This window comes from Parasteatoda tepidariorum, chromosome 6, assembly GCF_982258835.1.
Source record: "Parasteatoda tepidariorum strain Cologne lab strain chromosome 6, Ptep-v5.0, whole genome shotgun sequence".
Taxonomy (NCBI): Eukaryota; Metazoa; Arthropoda; class Arachnida; order Araneae; family Theridiidae; genus Parasteatoda; species Parasteatoda tepidariorum.
The window spans coordinates 78116002-78136275 of NC_141760.1; the positions used below are offsets into that span (position 1 = coordinate 78116002).

General features: G+C 28.9%; 1 protein-coding gene across 1 annotated transcript in view; it reads left to right on the plus strand.

Moving 5' to 3' along the window:
• Window positions 1-20274, plus strand: part of LOC107457018 (lachesin) — a 243983-nt gene that overhangs the window by 92918 nt on the left and 130791 nt on the right. The gene's annotated exons all lie outside the window — the stretch shown is intronic.

Consider the following 20274-nt stretch of genomic DNA (forward strand, 5'->3'; position numbering starts at 1 on the left):
CATAGGTACAGTCAGCAAAAAAAAAAAGATATCACCCTGAATAACTTTTGTTCTAATGATCGGATTTTCACGATCTAAGTGTCAATCTTAATGGTTCCCGGGGGTGACCTCAAATATGCTAATTAATTAGTGCTAACTATTAATTAAGTTACGAAATCAGACACAAAAACGTACTTTCTCTGAATAAACATGTATTTTTTTTTACATATTTGGATTCCTGACCTTCAAAATATAGGGGGTAGCCGCAATCTGGGAAATGTGGTCCCCATAGTTTGGTCAGGAGAGCGATCCAAAGTTCGTACCCCTTAATGTTAATTTCGCTTTTTGCGTTTTCAGTCATATTTTCAAAACTAATGAAGCAATTCAAAAAAAAATTGCACCCACTCATAAAACTCATTTACCCAAAGATAATTTCATGAAAAAAATAATTTTTAATATTTATTTATTATTTTTTATTATTTAATTAAAGTGAGGATGAAAAAATATTGAATTATAAGGTATGAATTTTTTTATACCATAATAATCTACATATTTTTCAATAGAAAAATCTGAAGTTTCAACTGTTTTTATTTATTAGAATCTGAAAAAGATTAAAATTAATTATTTTTAAAAAAATAATTTGGCGACAATAAAAAAATGATTAAATGGGGCGATTAATATTAAAATGTGATAAACTTGCGAGGAACTTGACTTCGCGCGCGTAGTGTAAAATTTCATTCATATTTTTTTCGCTAATAATCGTTTGCTAATCTTTTTATTTTTATTTCTTTCAAACTATAAAATACGATGTTTCTTTTTAGTCATTTAATAATTTATTTGTAATTCAGTAAAGAAATTATGAATAAAACATTTTGAATAAAAAACACTTTATTCAACGAATGTCTAGTTTTATAAAGGCGTGCATCTGATAGAATATTATTATGCACCAGATTGTGCTTACTTAATGTGATTATTTTTTAATTTTTGATTTTCTTTTTCAATAACTGATACAATTTCAATAATATACATACGTATGCATAGATTTGGAATAATATATTTATCAATTTCTTGAATATATATTTTATAATTATTAATACGAATGCGTAGTCAACATTTTTAATCATCTTAAAACTTCGCCCGGTGGCTGAGCGGTAGCGCTTCGCGATGTCGTTCCTCGGGCCGGGCAAGGCTGACTCAGCCTTTCATCCCTTCAGTGGGTCGATAAATAAATACCAAGCATGATTGGGAACTAAACACTGGGGGTTCCGCGTTCGGCTGACCACCTGACCGGAACATCTGCTCCTGCACCCCAAAGCCCTAGGTCTAGAAAACTGAGGTGGGCACAGTAGGCCTTGGCCCTCCATGGGCTGTCGTGCAGCTGAGTTTAGAGTAGAGTTTTTTAAAACTTCTTTACATCTTATATATCGCCTTAATCTTAAAATAAATTTGTAAATTACCTGTCTGTGCGTGTTTCGCAGAATTATTTTTCTAACTTTTTTATTGAATTCTAATGCAATTTTTTTTAAATTCTATTATGTATATATTTTTCCAATAATATACTAATTAATCATTTAAGTACTTTAATTTATGTTTTTCTTTAAAATAAAATTACTTTTTAAATTATTGCTAAGTTCTTATTGAAAGAAAACTTAGAATTATTGCCAGCTATCTGAGAATTAAATCTTGTTAAAAAAATTAAAAATATTCTACTGATCACACACAATATCATTCGAAGCAGAACAGCTGACTATTTACTAAAAATACTATTGTTTACGAAAAATGAAGATAAATTATTAATTTTATTTTTTTTATTGCTTCTTATTTATTCGAGTAATGAAAAGTAAATGCGTATGTGCGCACAGGGGAAAAATTTAACAGATTGTTTTGTTTTTTAAATGAACAAAAAACTATGGGCATGCAATTTTAATTCAACATTCAAAGTTAATCTTGTGCGCTAACCCTTTTAAGTTACCCTTTTGTCTTAAAAAGTTGAAAATATTTTCTTTAAAAGTTGTTTGTATGATTTCTCAACTTTTGCACAGTTCAAAAAAATATTGCTATATCAGGAAAATGTTCGATATGCCTTGTTTTGTTAAACAACTACTAAAATAAAAAATTGTAAAAAGATTTGAAAAACGTGCTATTTTTAGAATCATCATCTCAAAAATTGTTCTTTTACTCCATTTGACTTTTTTCTTCTTAAATAACTTATAATCATAGTTTTAACACACGTTTTGAAGAAATTATGTATACAAATTTCTCCTAATATTTCGTAATAAAAAAACAAAAATATTAATGATTTATTTATACAGTGAAACCTGCCAAGTTGACCACACTTGTAAGTTTTACACCTGAATAAGTTGACCTCAATTATCAAGAACGGAAATTTTCCTACATAATAAAGAAGCAAAACCTTTGTAACTTGACCACCTGTCTATCTTGTATGTTGACCACTGAAATAAGTTAATTTTGTCTAGGAGTATTATGAAATTCTATTCTAAAGCCCTCATAAGTTGGCCAGAAAAAAAAATTCAGAAAATTTTCTGTCATTTTGCAATGTATGTTAATATTTCACTTGTTTGGTGAAATAGTGTAAAAAGCTAATCTAAACCTTTTTGTGAGTTGACCATCTGGGGAAACTGTAGGGAGTCAGCTTTTGACCATTTCTTTCATTCATTCATTGAAAACTGGTGTGTTGGTTGAAAAGTTGCTCTTCCAGTTGCAATAGTGAGCAAATAGGCTTGTATGTGTAGTAATAACAGAATAAATTTTAAAGTGTTAAAATAATTTTGTTTTGTTAAAATTTTCAATGTTTTCGTGTTCTGATATTTTAAGAAATTATTTTTATTAAACACTTCACATGCATAACTAACAAAATAATTTTTTTTAAAAAGTTAGTTAAATATTAAATTATTTCTGTGTAACAAATTGAAGTTCGTTTAGGTTTAAACACATTTCTTGAGATATTCATTTGGCCATTTGCTAAATCAAATTTTTAAGTCAAGTAAAAAAAAAATTTAAATATATAGCAACATGTAGGAAGCGAAAAAGTAAGCAATGTCCCACCCCTTCTATAAGTTGACCACTTGTCTACGTTGGCCACTAAAACAATGCACATGAAGTGGTCAACTTACACAAGTTTTACTGTAATTGTTTCATTGAACCAGAGTAGTTAATTGTTTTCGTAATAATCGGCCTTACAACTATTTAACTTAGATTCTTTGGACTATGCGTCACTTCATGCATGTCTTTCGAGATTGAAATTTCAAAGATAAAATGTAAAAATTACAAGAATGCGTAAGCTGGTTTCAACTAACAAAAAAAAGGGACAAAATCGCTGGCCATATAACATTTATTAAGTTTTACAATTTTATCGAAAATAAATACCGTGATTTCTATAAAATTTTGCGATTATGCATCAGAATAGCTATCTTTTTTCAGGTTCACCTTTGCTTGATCGCTTTTTTTTCCTTTCCTAAGAAACTCGAAGTGAGGGGCAAAAGCATTTAACCCTACAACTCTTCATAAATTTATGATAACTTATGAAAATTTGGTTTTAATTCAAAACTGTCATACAAATTACATTAAAACAGCTTTAAAAAAATAAATAATGTCAGATAAAAATTCAAAGATTCTGTAATCTTGGAGAATCAAAAATAATTTATTAATTTATTTAAATTTCCTTTTTAAAGGAGATTTAAAAAAAAAAAAAAAAAAAAAAAAAAAAAATAAAGCCCAGAAAGCAACGCGAAAAATTCTTTTGGTTGCTTAGCAACGAGAAGCACTATCTTTTCCCATCTTGTCATTCATTCAGTTTCTTTATGGTTGTTATAAATTATTTCCCCTTCTATGGCGAGGTAATTTGGCATATTTTTAAACCATCGCCAGATATATAAATCCTTATTGCCACCTAATTTACAACCCATTTTTTTCGATATTTTGTCTACCCCCCCTATTTTGATGGTCAGGAATCCAAATATGTAAAAAAAAATACATGTTTATTCAGAGAAAGTACGTTTTTGTGTCTGATTTCGTAACTTAATTAATAGTTAGCACTAATTAATTAGCATATTTGAGGTCACCCACGGGAACCATTAAGATTGACACTTAGATCGTGAAAATCCGATCATTAGAACAAAAGTTATTCAGGGTGATATCTTTTTTTTTTTGCTGACTGTACACCATTAATTAATGTTGTTAAATTTGTAATTTTAAACAATACGTTTTCCTTTCAAATGAATGGAATAATAAAAATTTTATAAATGGAATATGTACAGTCAGCAAAAAAAAAAGATATCACCCTGAATAACTTTTGTTCTAATGATCGGATTTTCACGATCTAAGTGTCAATCTTAATGGTTCCCGTGGGTGACCTCAAATATGCTAATTAATTAGTGCTAACTATTAATTAAGTTACGAAATCAGACACAAAAACGTACTTTCTCTGAATAAACATGTATTTTTTTTTACATATTTGGATTCCTGACCATCAAAATAGGGGGGGTAGACAAAATATCGAAAAAAATGGGTTGTAAATTAGGTGGCAATAAGGATTTATATATCTGGCGATGGTTTAAAAATATGCCAAATTACCTCGCCATAGAAGGGGAAATAATTTATAACAACCATAAAGAAACTGAATGAATGACAAGATGGGAAAAGATAGTGCTTCTCGTTGCTAAGCAACCAAAAGAATTTTTCGCGTTGCTTTCTGGGCTTTATTTTTTTTTTTTTTTTTTTTTTTTTTTTTTTTAAATCTCCTTTAAAAAGGAAATTTAAATAAATTAATAAATTATTTTTGATTCTCCAAGATTACAGAATCTTTGAATTTTTATCTGACATTATTTATTTTTTTAAAGCTGTTTTAATGTAATTTGTATGACAGTTTTGAATTAAAACCAAATTTTCATAAGTTATCATAAATTTATGAAGAGTTGTAGGGTTAAATGCTTTTGCCCCTCACTTCGAGTTTCTTAGGAAAGGAAAAAAAAAGCGATCAAGCAAAGGTGAACCTGAAAAAAGATAGCTATTCTGATGCATAATCGCAAAATTTTATAGAAATCACGGTATTTATTTTCGATAAAATTGTAAAACTTAATAAATGTTATATGGCCAGCGATTTTGTCCCTTTTTTTTGTTAGTTGAAACCAGCTTACGCATTCTTGTAATTTTTACATTTTATCTTTGAAATTTCAATCTCGAAAGACATGCATGAAGTGACGCATAGTCCAAAGAATCTAAGTTAAATAGTTGTAAGGCCGATTATTACGAAAACAATTAACTACTCTGGTTCAATGAAACAATTACAGTAAAACTTGTGTAAGTTGACCACTTCATGTGCATTGTTTTAGTGGCCAACGTAGACAAGTGGTCAACTTATAGAAGGGGTGGGACATTGCTTACTTTTTCGCTTCCTACATGTTGCTATACATTTAAATTTTTTTTTTACTTGACTTAAAAATTTGATTTAGCAAATGGCCAAATGAATATCTCAAGAAATGTGTTTAAACCTAAACGAACTTCAATTTGTTACACAGAAATAATTTAATATTTAACTAACTTTTTAAAAAAAATTATTTTGTTAGTTATGCATGTGAAGTGTTTAATAAAAATAATTTCTTAAAATATCAGAACACGAAAACATTGAAAATTTTAACAAAACAAAATTATTTTAACACTTTAAAATTTATTCTGTTATTACTACACATACAAGCCTATTTGCTCACTATTGCAACTGGAAGAGCAACTTTTCAACCAACACACCAGTTTTCAATGAATGAATGAAAGAAATGGTCAAAAGCTGACTCCCTACAGTTTCCCCAGATGGTCAACTCACAAAAAGGTTTAGATTAGCTTTTTACACTATTTCACCAAACAAGTGAAATATTAACATACATTGCAAAATGACAGAAAATTTTCTGAATTTTTTTTTCTGGCCAACTTATGAGGGCTTTAGAATAGAATTTCATAATACTCCTAGACAAAATTAACTTATTTCAGTGGTCAACATACAAGATAGACAGGTGGTCAAGTTACAAAGGTTTTGCTTCTTTATTATGTAGGAAAATTTCCGTTCTTGATAATTGAGGTCAACTTATTCAGGTGTAAAACTTACAAGTGTGGTCAACTTGGCAGGTTTCACTGTATAAATAAATCATTAATATTTTTGTTTTTTTATTACGAAATATTAGGAGAAATTTGTATACATAATTTCTTCAAAACGTGTGTTAAAACTATGATTATAAGTTATTTAAGAAGAAAAAAGTCAAATGGAGTAAAAGAACAATTTTTGAGATGATGATTCTAAAAATAGCACGTTTTTCAAATCTTTTTACAATTTTTTATTTTAGTAGTTGTTTAACAAAACAAGGCATATCGAACATTTTCCTGATATAGCAATATTTTTTTGAACTGTGCAAAAGTTGAGAAATCATACAAACAACTTTTAAAGAAAATATTTTCAACTTTTTAAGACAAAAGGGTAACTTAAAAGGGTTAGCGCACAAGATTAACTTTGAATGTTGAATTAAAATTGCATGCCCATAGTTTTTTGTTCATTTAAAAAACAAAACAATCTGTTAAATTTTTCCCCTGTGCGCACATACGCATTTACTTTTCATTACTCGAATAAATAAGAAGCAATAAAAAAAATAAAATTAATAATTTATCTTCATTTTTCGTAAACAATAGTATTTTTAGTAAATAGTCAGCTGTTCTGCTTCGAATGATATTGTGTGTGATCAGTAGAATATTTTTAATTTTTTTAACAAGATTTAATTCTCAGATAGCTGGCAATAATTCTAAGTTTTCTTTCAATAAGAACTTAGCAATAATTTAAAAAGTAATTTTATTTTAAAGAAAAACATAAATTAAAGTACTTAAATGATTAATTAGTATATTATTGGAAAAATATATACATAATAGAATTTAAAAAAAATTGCATTAGAATTCAATAAAAAAGTTAGAAAAATAATTCTGCGAAACACGCACAGACAGGTAATTTACAAATTTATTTTAAGATTAAGGCGATATATAAGATGTAAAGAAGTTTTAAAAAACTCTACTCTAAACTCAGCTGCACGACAGCCCATGGAGGGCCAAGGCCTACTGTGCCCACCTCAGTTTTCTAGACCTAGGGCTTTGGGGTGCAGGAGCAGATGTTCCGGTCAGGTGGTCAGCCGAACGCGGAACCCCCAGTGTTTAGTTCCCAATCATGCTTGGTATTTATTTATCGACCCACTGAAGGGATGAAAGGCTGAGTCAGCCTTGCCCGGCCCGAGGAACGACATCGCGAAGCGCTACCGCTCAGCCACCGGGCGAAGTTTTAAGATGATTAAAAATGTTGACTACGCATTCGTATTAATAATTATAAAATATATATTCAAGAAATTGATAAATATATTATTCCAAATCTATGCATACGTATGTATATTATTGAAATTGTATCAGTTATTGAAAAAGAAAATCAAAAATTAAAAAATAATCACATTAAGTAAGCACAATCTGGTGCATAATAATATTCTATCAGATGCACGCCTTTATAAAACTAGACATTCGTTGAATAAAGTGTTTTTTATTCAAAATGTTTTATTCATAATTTCTTTACTGAATTACAAATAAATTATTAAATGACTAAAAAGAAACATCGTATTTTATAGTTTGAAAGAAATAAAAATAAAAAGATTAGCAAACGATTATTAGCGAAAAAAATATGAATGAAATTTTACACTACGCGCGCGAAGTCAAGTTCCTCGCAAGTTTATCACATTTTAATATTAATCGCCCCATTTAATCATTTTTTTATTGTCGCCAAATTATTTTTTTAAAAATAATTAATTTTAATCTTTTTCAGATTCTAATAAATAAAAACAGTTGAAACTTCAGATTTTTCTATTGAAAAATATGTAGATTATTATGGTATAAAAAAATTCATACCTTATAATTCAATATTTTTTCATCCTCACTTTAATTAAATAATAAAAAATAATAAATAAATATTAAAAATTATTTTTTTCATGAAATTATCTTTGGGTAAATGAGTTTTATGAGTGGGTGCAATTTTTTTTTGAATTGCTTCATTAGTTTTGAAAATATGACTGAAAACGCAAAAAGCGAAATTAACATTAAGGGGTACGAACTTTGGATCGCTCTCCTGACCAAACTATGGGGACCACATTTCCCAGATTGCGGCTACCCCCTATATTTTGAAGGTCAGGAATCCAAATATGTAAAAAAAAATACATGTTTATTCAGAGAAAGTACGTTTTTGTGTCTGATTTCGTAACTTAATTAATAGTTAGCACTAATTAATTAGCCTATTTGAGGTCACCCCCGGGAACCATTAAGATTGACACTTAGATCGTGAAAATCCGATCATTAGAACAAAAGTTATTCAGGGTGATATCTTTTTTTTTTTGCTGACTGTACATATATAGCTCAGGTGCTGCAATAGTGGCACAACTCAAAAAACACGGGTTTTGGACTAAGAACAGGTGTAAATATGAAAATACACATTCTTTTCAGCAGCAATACTAGCACAAATCGTAATTTAACTTGAAGGTAATCTTCGTTTAAGAAACTGAAGCATTCCTATGCACTTTCCTTAGCAATCAAAACTTTAAATCCACTTATCTCAGAACATGATGTTTTGAGTTGTGCCGCTATTGCAACCCATGAGCGATATTCTCTTAAAAATAAGCACTAATTTTGCTTCACACAAAAGTCAGATTTTCACAATAATATTGTTCGACTGTGTTAGGGTTGCATAGAAACTAGTATTTGTAAAGATTCGGCTGCTGATAGAATCCGTAAATTTCGCTACCATGCAGATGACTGAGATAAATATTGAATCAGATTTTCTAAGAAGTCGAAGAATTTTATAGCACTGGATCTATGGCAAAACTAAAGCATTCCGTAATTTTTACCGAAGCACTTCGGTAGTAATTTTGGCAAAACTAACTATAAATAATAATACAATATAACATAACATAACGGTAAAACTTCGGTAATTTGATCATGATACCTTAGAGCAGTGTTTCCCAACGTGGGGCCCACGCCCCACTGGGGGGCAATTTTATTGTTAAGGGGGGCGATTCGAAAATTGACTCTACACGAGTTTAAGCCTTTTGCTCCGGGCCATTTAAATACAATGCTAGATTTCCGTGCCAAAATTGAAAGAAAAAAGCAAATTCTTAAATAATTGAGGCCAATAAATATTACGTGAAGGCCTGGTTTCTTAGGACAGGACGCCGTCAGCTGGAAATCAGCGCTAACCTCTGATTGGTCCATTTGTGAGTTTGATAGTATACGTCATTGAACGCTCATCTTGAACTACAATTGCCGTCCAACTCAACTGCAGTTGGATTACAACGTGACGTGAACCACAGAAGCAATGGCGGACAACATCTAACAGCACATTGAAATCAGCCAAGATTTTGATTTTGACATTAAACATAGGTTCTTCATTAATCATAGCACCCTTCATTTAGCTCAGCTATAATGTGTTTTTTCTTGGACAAAGTCATTATTTGTTCTCTAAAACACTGGTCGACAAAAACAAAATCAATACAAATTCAAAATAAATATTTGTTTACGTTATTAACGCATGCGCAATGAGAGATAATGTCTGCGTTGGACGGACTGCTCACGCTGAGCTAACAAAAAAGTATTTTTTTGGCGTCAGCTCTACATCAACTTACCGCTGACGCCCAGATAAGGCGCTAGTTCTAAGAAACCAGGCCTTGAGCTAACAAACCAGTATTTTGTTGGCGTCAGCGGGACGTTGACGTCCCGCTGACGCCCAGATAAGGCGCTTGTCCTAAGAAACCAGAGCGATTTTTTAGACGACAAATCTGAAATGAAGTATCCGTTAACAGTCGATGGTGAAATATTTGAGAGTTATTTAGCCGGTATCTTTTTAAAAACTAAATATATTAAATAAGCAACTACAAGGAACAAATGAAACTTTGTTTGATGCAAAAGTGAAGATATTTGGTTTCATTACCCTTATTGAGTTATGTCGGAAATATATTAACAACAGAAATTATGAACAGTTTCATTGGCTCCAAAAATGTAAAGTAAATGCTACCGCTTTACTTATTATTCTTTCGGCTGATTCACAAGAAACATTTTCTGATTTAAAACAAATTGATTTTCCAACACGGATGATGCAGTCAATGTTAGTGGATTTGTCTGATATATCAAATATGCAGTATCAAGAAGAACTCGCAGAAATGCAAAATGGTGAGTCACTTAAAATTTTATTTAATACAAAAGGAGTGATGACATGGCTTTGTGAGGAAACATAAATCAAATACCCAAATTCAACCAAATGTGCAAGAAAACTATTGTTACAGTTTCCATCTTCATATTTGGCTGAATGTGGATTCAGTTCTGTAAATGATTTACTGGTAAAAAAAAAGAAATCACCTGGATGTAATACAACGGGGAGACTTGAGACTGAAGCTAACTAAATCGGAACATAAAATCTCTGTGCAGCAAGCATCCAGCGCAAGGATCGCAATAAATTAAAAAATTATCGTAGAAAAATCTTAAAATTATTTCGAATTTGATTATATTAAAATTTATATTAAAATTACTTCGAATTTGAATTTTAGTTTTCATTATATATTTTGAAAATTTACTTACTGTGTTTCGTTAACAATTTCCTGTTGATTGATTTTTTCCTAAAACCTATCATTTAAATTTCTTAAGAGAACAATTAAATTTTTTAATATTAAAAATTATGTATATGTTACATAGGTGGGCATAAGAATTTTAGAAAGGCTTAGGTGGGGCATGGCACAAAAAAGGTTGGGAAACACTGCCTTAGAGCATGGCATATAAACCATTTCAGTTGAATCGACTTTCTATCTTTGAATTTTTTTTTTAAAAATGTGGAATAATAAGAACTATAATTTTGAAAACGAAAATGTCCGTAAAATCGTTAATTGAAAAAATAGCAAATGAATGGTTTAAATATCTTATAGTTTTTTGGTAAACAGAGTTATGATTTTTTAGAGGAAATGTCCTTGTCATATATTAAGGTATTTTTTAACAGAATCCGTTCATCATAACAATTTCGATTATGAAATTCCGACTTTCACAAGTTATAATAACTTACACTTTGGAAGAAACATTGTTCAAATAGTTTGTAGGGAAAAATAGCAACTTTGTTGTCTTAAACAATATCTTTGTGCCTGATATGAACAAAAAAAAAAATACTACTTCCTAGAAAACAATATCCATCAATCACTCAAAATATACTGCTGCCTTCAAAAGTAGAAATGTGTCAAATAATCTTCCGCGTTGTCTAGAACTAGCTGAATTATTGTTTCGAATCTGGGTAAAATTTACTTTTATGTCTATAAAGAATGATTGAAATTTCGTTTTATATGGCAACTGCAGTTCATCTAAAAAGCCTTGTTAGAAAAAACTTCGGTTGCTTTAGACTTTTGCTTGAGCTTGAAGTATTATGAAAATGACAATAAATTGAAATAATTTGTTTCGAAAATCGGTAAGATCATAAAACTAAAGCTTTAAAAGGTTAAAAATCTTTTTATTGACAAATTTAGAGAGGATTAAACTTTGCTTCAAATATTTTTAACCTTTGAGCTCAATGTAACATGTAATTCATAAAAACATTTATTCTGCATACTGATGACAGAAAATGTTACTGAATTCGTATTTAAAATTCCCTTTAATGTTGAAGAGAATTAAATTAAACAGTTTTATGTGGAGAAACATAAGCATGGAACAAGACTGTTTATTTTACAAAACACCTTTTGCGGACACGATACAAATAGTTTTATTATATTTAAAATCCATTTCGTTCAGTAGATACATTTCAAATTTAAAAACAAAACAGTTTTTTATGAAATTTTTTTTGGTGCATCATATTTATGGAATGCATGTTTTCGATTCTCTTAAAAATTACCGACGATTTCAAACATAAAATAACAAGAAACAAAAAGTCGTAGAAATTTACGGTTTACTGCATTCTAGTAAAAAAAAGGAACTAATTTATTGTCATAATATTTAAAACTTATTTACTAAGTTTGTCTACAAATGATTTTGCTAATTAGGTAAAAGTATTCAATAATGACCGATCATAACTTGCGGTAACAACGTGGCATGAAGAACAAAAAAATCTATACATTTGTACTAATATCATTATATCCTCCATTCCTTCTGTTAGTTCAATAAAGGATTCAATCAGTGTATTTTAAAATTGATTTCAAGACTTGTTGAAAATAAATCATGATTTTTTAAGCGAATCGGACCTTTATATTGTTTAATTGAAGCTATAGTATGTAATATTGCTTTTAAAAACTGTAGTTCTTTGATTTTTTTTAACGACTGTGATCGTAATTAATTATCATGTGCTAAAATTTTAGATTATCATTTAGTTTTCGAATTAAGCTTTTCTTATAAGAATTATTGTTATTATTGCAAGCTATTTTCCATTCTATACTTAATTTAACATACTAGATCTCTAACAATCCAATTAATTTAACAATAGAGCTACTCTAAAGGTAGAATCAGTAAGAAAAAAAATCAAGTTTAATAGAATTAAGTAAAAATGCAATTTTCAATTATATTTTGTCTTTTATGTTAACATATAATTCTGCCTTATAAAACAGCTTTTGCATTTAAAATCTCAGATAAAATCAACCAGGGTAGCTTAAACCACTGTTAATAGATAAATATTTTGATTACAATGTTTGGTTGATTTTGCAGCATGTTTTTTTTTACATGCATTAGTATGCAAAAGTCTTCGGTCAAACTCAAATGATATATATTGTTGATTTGAAGTATCGAAAAGTAATGCATGAGTATATTTCTAAATTTGTTTTGTATTTTTTCAATAAGAAAGAGATACTTTGAAAGTCACTTTAAATTAATTAAAGAGCAATAATTAATAAATAAGTCAAGTATTAAAAAAAAAATGTTTTCCATGTTTAGCGACTAAATGCACCAAAGTAAGCATTGCATTGGATGAAATTCTTTGTATATAATAATATTATTTATTTTAAATACAATTTTAAATAATAACTTAGTATTTTTGCTTACTGAGTTCTAAACGTAATTTTATGTCTGCAATATTTGTTCTTACATAACTCGAAACATAAAAAAAATTCATTTGGTGGAATTGCGTGCACTGATTGAAAAATTATCCGAAGAAGGTTTCATTTACGATTAAATAGTAAGAATATTAAAAATCTCGAAATCAAGTGAAACATTTATGTTGACTCGCTTAAGAACAATATGAAAACACAATAAAAAAATAAAAATAAATAAACTGTAACTGGAAAAGAAAGTTTTTTACAGGCTGAACAAAAACATTTACATGGTTGAGTAGTGTGTGTTTGGAAACATTCATACTTAAGAATAAACAATTCCTACAAATAATGTTTGATCAAAGTTTTAGGAAAGTTATATAACAAACTACAAATCTCTAAGGTATATATTTTTTAAATAAGCAGCTGTTTGCAACTAATAATGGTTTAAAAGTGACGGTATTTTAGATAAATTAACTTATTTGCGATTATTTCTAGTTAATACAAAATGTTTATTTAGTTCTCCGAACATTTTGCTGGATAATCTCTTCAAATTTGATTTTCGTTTAATTTGGTGAAACATGAACGAAGCTTGAAAAGCTGTAGATATTTTTATAAAATAATTTTGTGTTCGGACTGCTTAAGTAATAAAAAAAAATCAATTGATTGATGAAAGCACTTTAAGAGCTTATCAAATTAAGAAGAATTATAAAAATTTTATTATCTATGGATAAATTTACTAACTTAATACTAATATTTTGCATTCAACTATCATTAATTGCGAAGAAATTTTAGTCATGAAAAGTGCTGCTTCGTAAAGTGAGATATAAATATGACATAGACTAGGACTTTTGGTCCAAATTGACAGTTAGCTCGAAACAGACACCTTGTGCCCTATGGCAGTATGATGACAGTATGTCTTATACGTTATGGCAGTTTTTTGGGTTAGACATAAATTGAGAACAATAGTATGGTAAAAACTACCAGCACATGGTAAAGTTTAACGTGTTTCTAGCTCTATGGGCACACAAGGCAGCTATATAATTTATACTGAAGTGCTGTGATAATTGTTTTGGTAAAATTAAAAACAAAATATGGTTTTATAATTTGTGATAAAATTTTACCTTATAGCTTAGCATGGCATAAAAAAACATTAATTTCATTAAATTCACCCTTTAATTTCGAATTTGTCTCTAAATGTTTGGTAATAAGAAATATTATTTTGAAAATTATAATTTCCAGTAAGCCGTTACCACATTTACGGAAGAATCACGAAAAATTTTGAATGATTTAAATATTTTTTATTTTATTAACCAGAATTATGTTTTATTTTTATCATTATTATTTTAGCATAAGTGTTATTGCCACACATTATTGTAATTTTACCAAATTTCTTTTCTCCGCTCACGTTATTTCTAACAGAACAACAGTGGTTGTCATATTGCGAAGAAATCCATGGGTTGGTATGATGACAGTCGATGTAACCTAATGATTTGATTACCCTAGTCTTGACCAGAACCATTGAGAACGTCTGGGAAAAGTTGAATCTCTAAATTAAGGGATGTCTTAAGATATTTAAAGTCTCCAAGCTAAGGTGCAGGAAATAAAACTAAATGTCATTTAAGAACTTGTTTAAGGTATGCCACCGGAGGGTTGAGGTGGTATGGTTGGTTGGTTCTAATGCCACTTGCCACACGGGCAAGCCTGCTCAGTGAAACCGAGCAAATTTAAGGCAGAATGAGCGATTCTTGTTTTTCAGTGGCGCCAACTATGGCCAAGAATTCGACTTCTGCTACATCATACGCTGTAATTATACTTCTCTCTTGGAGGTTCTACCTTGTTGCTATTTTTTTCACAGGTATGCAAACATTTATTAATTGATAATGATGAAATATTGCATTCTTTAATACACTAACCTAACTCAAACTAGGTGCTCTCGATAAGTTTCAGATTTGGTTGTTGGGCAGAATAATTTATAGAGCCAATTTCGTGGTCACTATACCGATACGTGTTGGATTATGGGTGACCAAACACTTATTGGTAGACATGGTATTGTATGATCTATATTTCTATCATAATTTAAAGATCACGATTTCAAATTCCTCGTTACAGAATTTTTTATTTAATCAAGTAAAAACTAGTTGGATAGAGTTTCTTCCGGAATAAAGTAATTATACTAATCTGATTAAAATAACTTATATCATAACTATCATTATGTTAATATTATTAAAGTTTTTTCTGTAGTTATTTATATTTTCAGTTTAATAAACCTTTTTTAAAGCATATTAAATAAAAATATTGTTTCTGTCCATAAAATTTTTAAAACTACATTTAAAGATTTAATGGTTTAAAAATATTTGCCTGAAGTTTTAATCGTCTTATCAACCGAGCGTATTCAACTAAGTCAGAATTTTTAAAATTGCTTAGACTTATTTTAAATTAAGATTCCAGGTATGCTACGTGAATTAGCTGGAAGTGATTTTATTTCAAGGAGAAACTATTTGTTTTTTGACACAAAGCTTTGGGAAAATAATTATTGCAAGTTTAATATTTCAAATGTATCCAACTTCTAAAACACCCGAAAGGGGAGAAGATGTTCAATAAACTCTAATACATGGCAAATATTTATTCTTACCAAGGTGCATTATTATTTTTTCTATATAAAAACATATTTCAAAGAGGTTGCAAAAATAAACACGTGGATAAAATATAAAATTTTGTAATTATTATTTCTGTAAGAAAAATGCTAGCATTTTATAATAATTATTTTTGAAAATGTTAATATCTCGTAGAAATATGTACGGTCGGATTTAATAGATTAATACTTGTAAAAACCTCACAAGAAATTATTAACAATGGTGTAAATCTAAAATTATAGCATAAAAGAATGAATTTTCATCAAATTTTTTTTTTCGATAACACTTAATTCTCATCTTTTCTTGATTACTTTTCTTCTCTTCATCTAAACAGTTATAATGAGATAGTTTTGATATTTATAGAATATATTACTTTAAAAAATTTAATGCAAGAAAAATCAAAAATATTTTTGGAAATCAGTTCCTTTGATGTGTATTAAAGAAAATTTAAAAAAAAAATATGTATAACTTCATTTCTAGCGTCATCATCATTAATAATTCCTTGTATGAAGGAAGAAATTTTAATCATGAAGTAAGAAATGTGGCCATCATATACAAGATCAAAATAAAAAGTGATCCTTTAAATTTTTATAATTTTTAAATCTTACAAATTCTAAATAAAGACCCTTATTTTAAGAGTTAAGAGCTATTACATTTTTAGTATTTGGTACAATAGTTAAAAACTGGTTTTTTACAATCATCCCTAAAACGGCTTATAACTTGACGTAATGTTGTAGTAACTAAGAATTTAAGCACTTTTTTCGCAGGTTTTTTGCTGACTCTTCATTAGTGAGTCCTGAAAAGAATTTTATTACACATATAAAAGAAATAATGTGCTAGATAGTTTTATTATGTTTTCCGACCTGATAGTTTTCTGACTGATACATTGATGGTCACACGCCACATTTTGGTTAGAGAACTTGCACACTCTAAGAATTAAGACTTTCGCTTTTGACGATTCAGAAATCCTTGATATATATTTCGTTAATTTTGAGAATAATTTCGTCAGAAAATCACGTGCTTTTTGGAGAAACGCGAACTCTCAAACATATGACTAAAATGTTTCTAGAACTCGGAACTACATCATAGTGCATTGTGGGAGATTGTTTACTGAAATGATGAAACTGGAATAAACACTAGACAGTCGAAAGTAAAGTACCGAATAAGCTGACTAGCTGTATGATGATTCGAGATAACCTTACACCAGGAAGATCCCGTGATCGAGTCCCGCTTGGGGCATGGTTATAATTTATTATTTTGTTCCATCTGTCATTATTGTATTGTTAGGGTGACATTTATCTACCTATATATTATCCACGATAAAATGATAATTAGAAAATTTAGATACCTTAGACATCAAAATTTTTTTTTCAGCTGTGAAAAATAGAATGACGAAATTTGCTCCCTAGAAAAAGTGATGATAGTTATTTTGTCACTTTGACGAAAATATTTGCACGAAGCTTATATCAGGAAACGGTTCCGTCAAAACAAATAAAGTGTCGTGATATTTGAGAACCCATTTTTACAGTACACATAAATAAAATATTGTCGCATTTTACGAAAATTTCTTTAAGCGTAAGACATTTCTGACATTTGCACAAATTTTGATCTGTTGCACCTGATTTTCAATTTACACATGCTAATTTTCTAATTTTATAATAGTTTGATACCGATACCAATAATGGTTACGATAAGTACAACGCTTGGCAATGCTTCATACTACATAGTCAGACTCTTGTCTTTTTTTTTTAAATGATTTTTCTTCATGATTTCAATATCGTTCCTGTGTTGCCTTACCAGAGAGAATCGCTTTTGTGATTTTTTTCTGCTGCAAAGATACAAAACAAAATATGTTTCTCCCGGTGATCATTAAATCCTCGAAAAATGTGCCTAACCCATTGCCTTTTGAAACTTTTAATTTTCTAGATGATATCAAAAATGTTTGTATATATTTTTTCAAGCTTCGGTCATCCTCGCCTGCGATCTTTTTCCTCATTAACTATTCAGTCATGTAAAAACTCTTCTATATAGCTTGGTGTTATTAGATAATTATATAACAAATTTTTTTGTAAATATATAAATCGTGTCCCTCAAATTCGGTGACCAACATTTCTAAGAGCTGTAGAGGGTTAAGATTTGTATATGAAACCGCGTCCAGAAACATCATCACATACCGCTAGGGGCACTTTCCTATATTTTTCTTTATGCAAAGGCCTTTTAATCAATACTTTTATTTTCTTAAAATATCTAAATTTCATGTCAGTAATATGTTTTGGTACAGGTATTGTCGATAGGCTTAGAAATAGCTATTTTATTGTATTGTAATAAATTGGCGAGATTGTCAAGTTAATCGCCAAATTATTTAATTTCGACAAAACAGTTAATACTAAACTTATATATATATATATATATATATATATATATATATATATATATATATATATATATATATATATATATATATATATATATATATATATATATATATATATATATATATATATATATATATATATATATATATATATATATATATATATATATATATATATATTCTCAAAAAAATTTTCTTTTTGAATTCTGTGAAGATCTATCGATAAAGACGAGACTGAAAATCCAAAAGTCTGCACAGAAACATATCCCATTGATTCTTTAGCACATCAAATCCATTTCGTCTTCAGAAGACTGTTGGCTCTTTTGTTAAAGCTGGCTCTCGTCCAAACCTTTCATTCCACCCCCCATCCAGGCGTATTTTTGTTGCATTTTTACATTACCGATATTTCGTAACTGTTATCTCCTCACCTCTTTCAATGCATTATTTGACCTACATAGAGTAGCATGTCCCAGTGGCAGCACAAGTCACTTCTCATTCAATTTTCTGAGTCCTAGTGTGAAAACTACTGATTCTGAATGATGATGGATGTTATTGAATTGAAGTTTACTTTACATAGGTTTTCGCAAAATATCGTACTTTTCAAAATGTCACAGTACAGGATTTATATTGATGGTAGATTTAGCAATATGGATGAGAACAAAATATTGGATAGATTATCTTCGTCTGATCTGCAGGAAATTGCCTTTCTTATTTTTATAAATGAAACAAAAAAGACATGGTTTTCAAAGTATATTTTGAAAAATATATGTTTTTCAATGTTACTGTTAAAACAATAATCTAGAGAAAAAACATTGTAAAAAATGTAAATTTTATTTTGTATGGAATATTAAAACTATTGAACAGTTTAATTAAAAAAAACTGCTTTTCTGTAATATTTAAATTTTAACATTCACATAAACATTCATAGATTGAAATATTTATTCTTGTAACGTGAATCTTCCAATACATTATAAATATAAGTGTAAAAATGGTACATGAAATATTTTAATTTTGTAGAGAATTCGAGTACATCTGTGATTGTAAGCATTAAGAAAACTTTTTTGTCAGAGATTGGAGAAAATGCACTATTTACAATTTGTGAAAGTTTTGCAGCAAAATATATTTGTATAACGTATCAGCATTTCCAAGTTATGCAGATTCATTTGAAAATGAAATATTGTCTGTATTCTAAGAAACAATTAATAAAATATGTTTTGATTGACGACCGGATGTGTGGAGGACAGGGAGCTGACCTTATATCAGTAAGTTCCTTTGTTCGATTCCCGGATAAGTCATTAATGCTCTTTCCCTATCTGCCTTTACTGTGGGAGCAATATTGGCCCATCTAATATGGTGGTCCTGAAAGAGTGGCCAAAAAATCTGTCTTACTGATACCTGAATGACGAGAGTCAATCACGTGGGCATTAAAAAATGTTTTCAAAACAAAAATTATTAATAATAAAAATTACCATAACCAATCATGCCACACTTTTCAGGTTCAATCATAATGGCATGCGAGAATATTTTTAATCGCAAGTTATTAAGCTACGAATGCTACACTAAATTTATAATGTCGTGTTTCTAAAATAAAATGTATATGATATTTTATACATGTATAACTGACACAAAACAAATATGTTTCTTACATCTCTACAAAAAGAAAAAATTCTAAAAATTAAAAAAAAAAATATTACTGCAAATTTTTTGAGTTTTCAGTTTAAAACAATACATAAAAACTGCTAACTTTGTCGTCTTGTATAATCAGATTTTTTTAAAAGAAATTGAGAGAAAAATTTACATTTATGCACTTTTAGTTTCTTTTCTCTTATATTACATTGGGATACAGAATATTTGCCATTTTAGGGCAAATTTTATGTTTTTAACCGAAAAACCGAAATGAAAAAAGAGTAAATTATTTTATGAAAATATCAAAAAAAGTTCTATTTAAAAAAAAAAAAATCTAAGAAATTGTGAGAAGTCCATTTTTGTGACAATTTTTTTCAACTAGATAATGTCAATAGCTGCTATTTTTATTTCAATTTCAGCAAATATTCATAATCTTTTATCGATATTAATTTAAATATTTTCGATTTCTCGCATATGTATTTTCTAAAAAATATAATAGTATTAAATTTGCCAAGAAAACATTTGTTTGATGATTAAAATGTTTAAATTCTTTAGATTGAACTTTATCCAACATCAAGCCAGATAATTAATCTCCATCTAC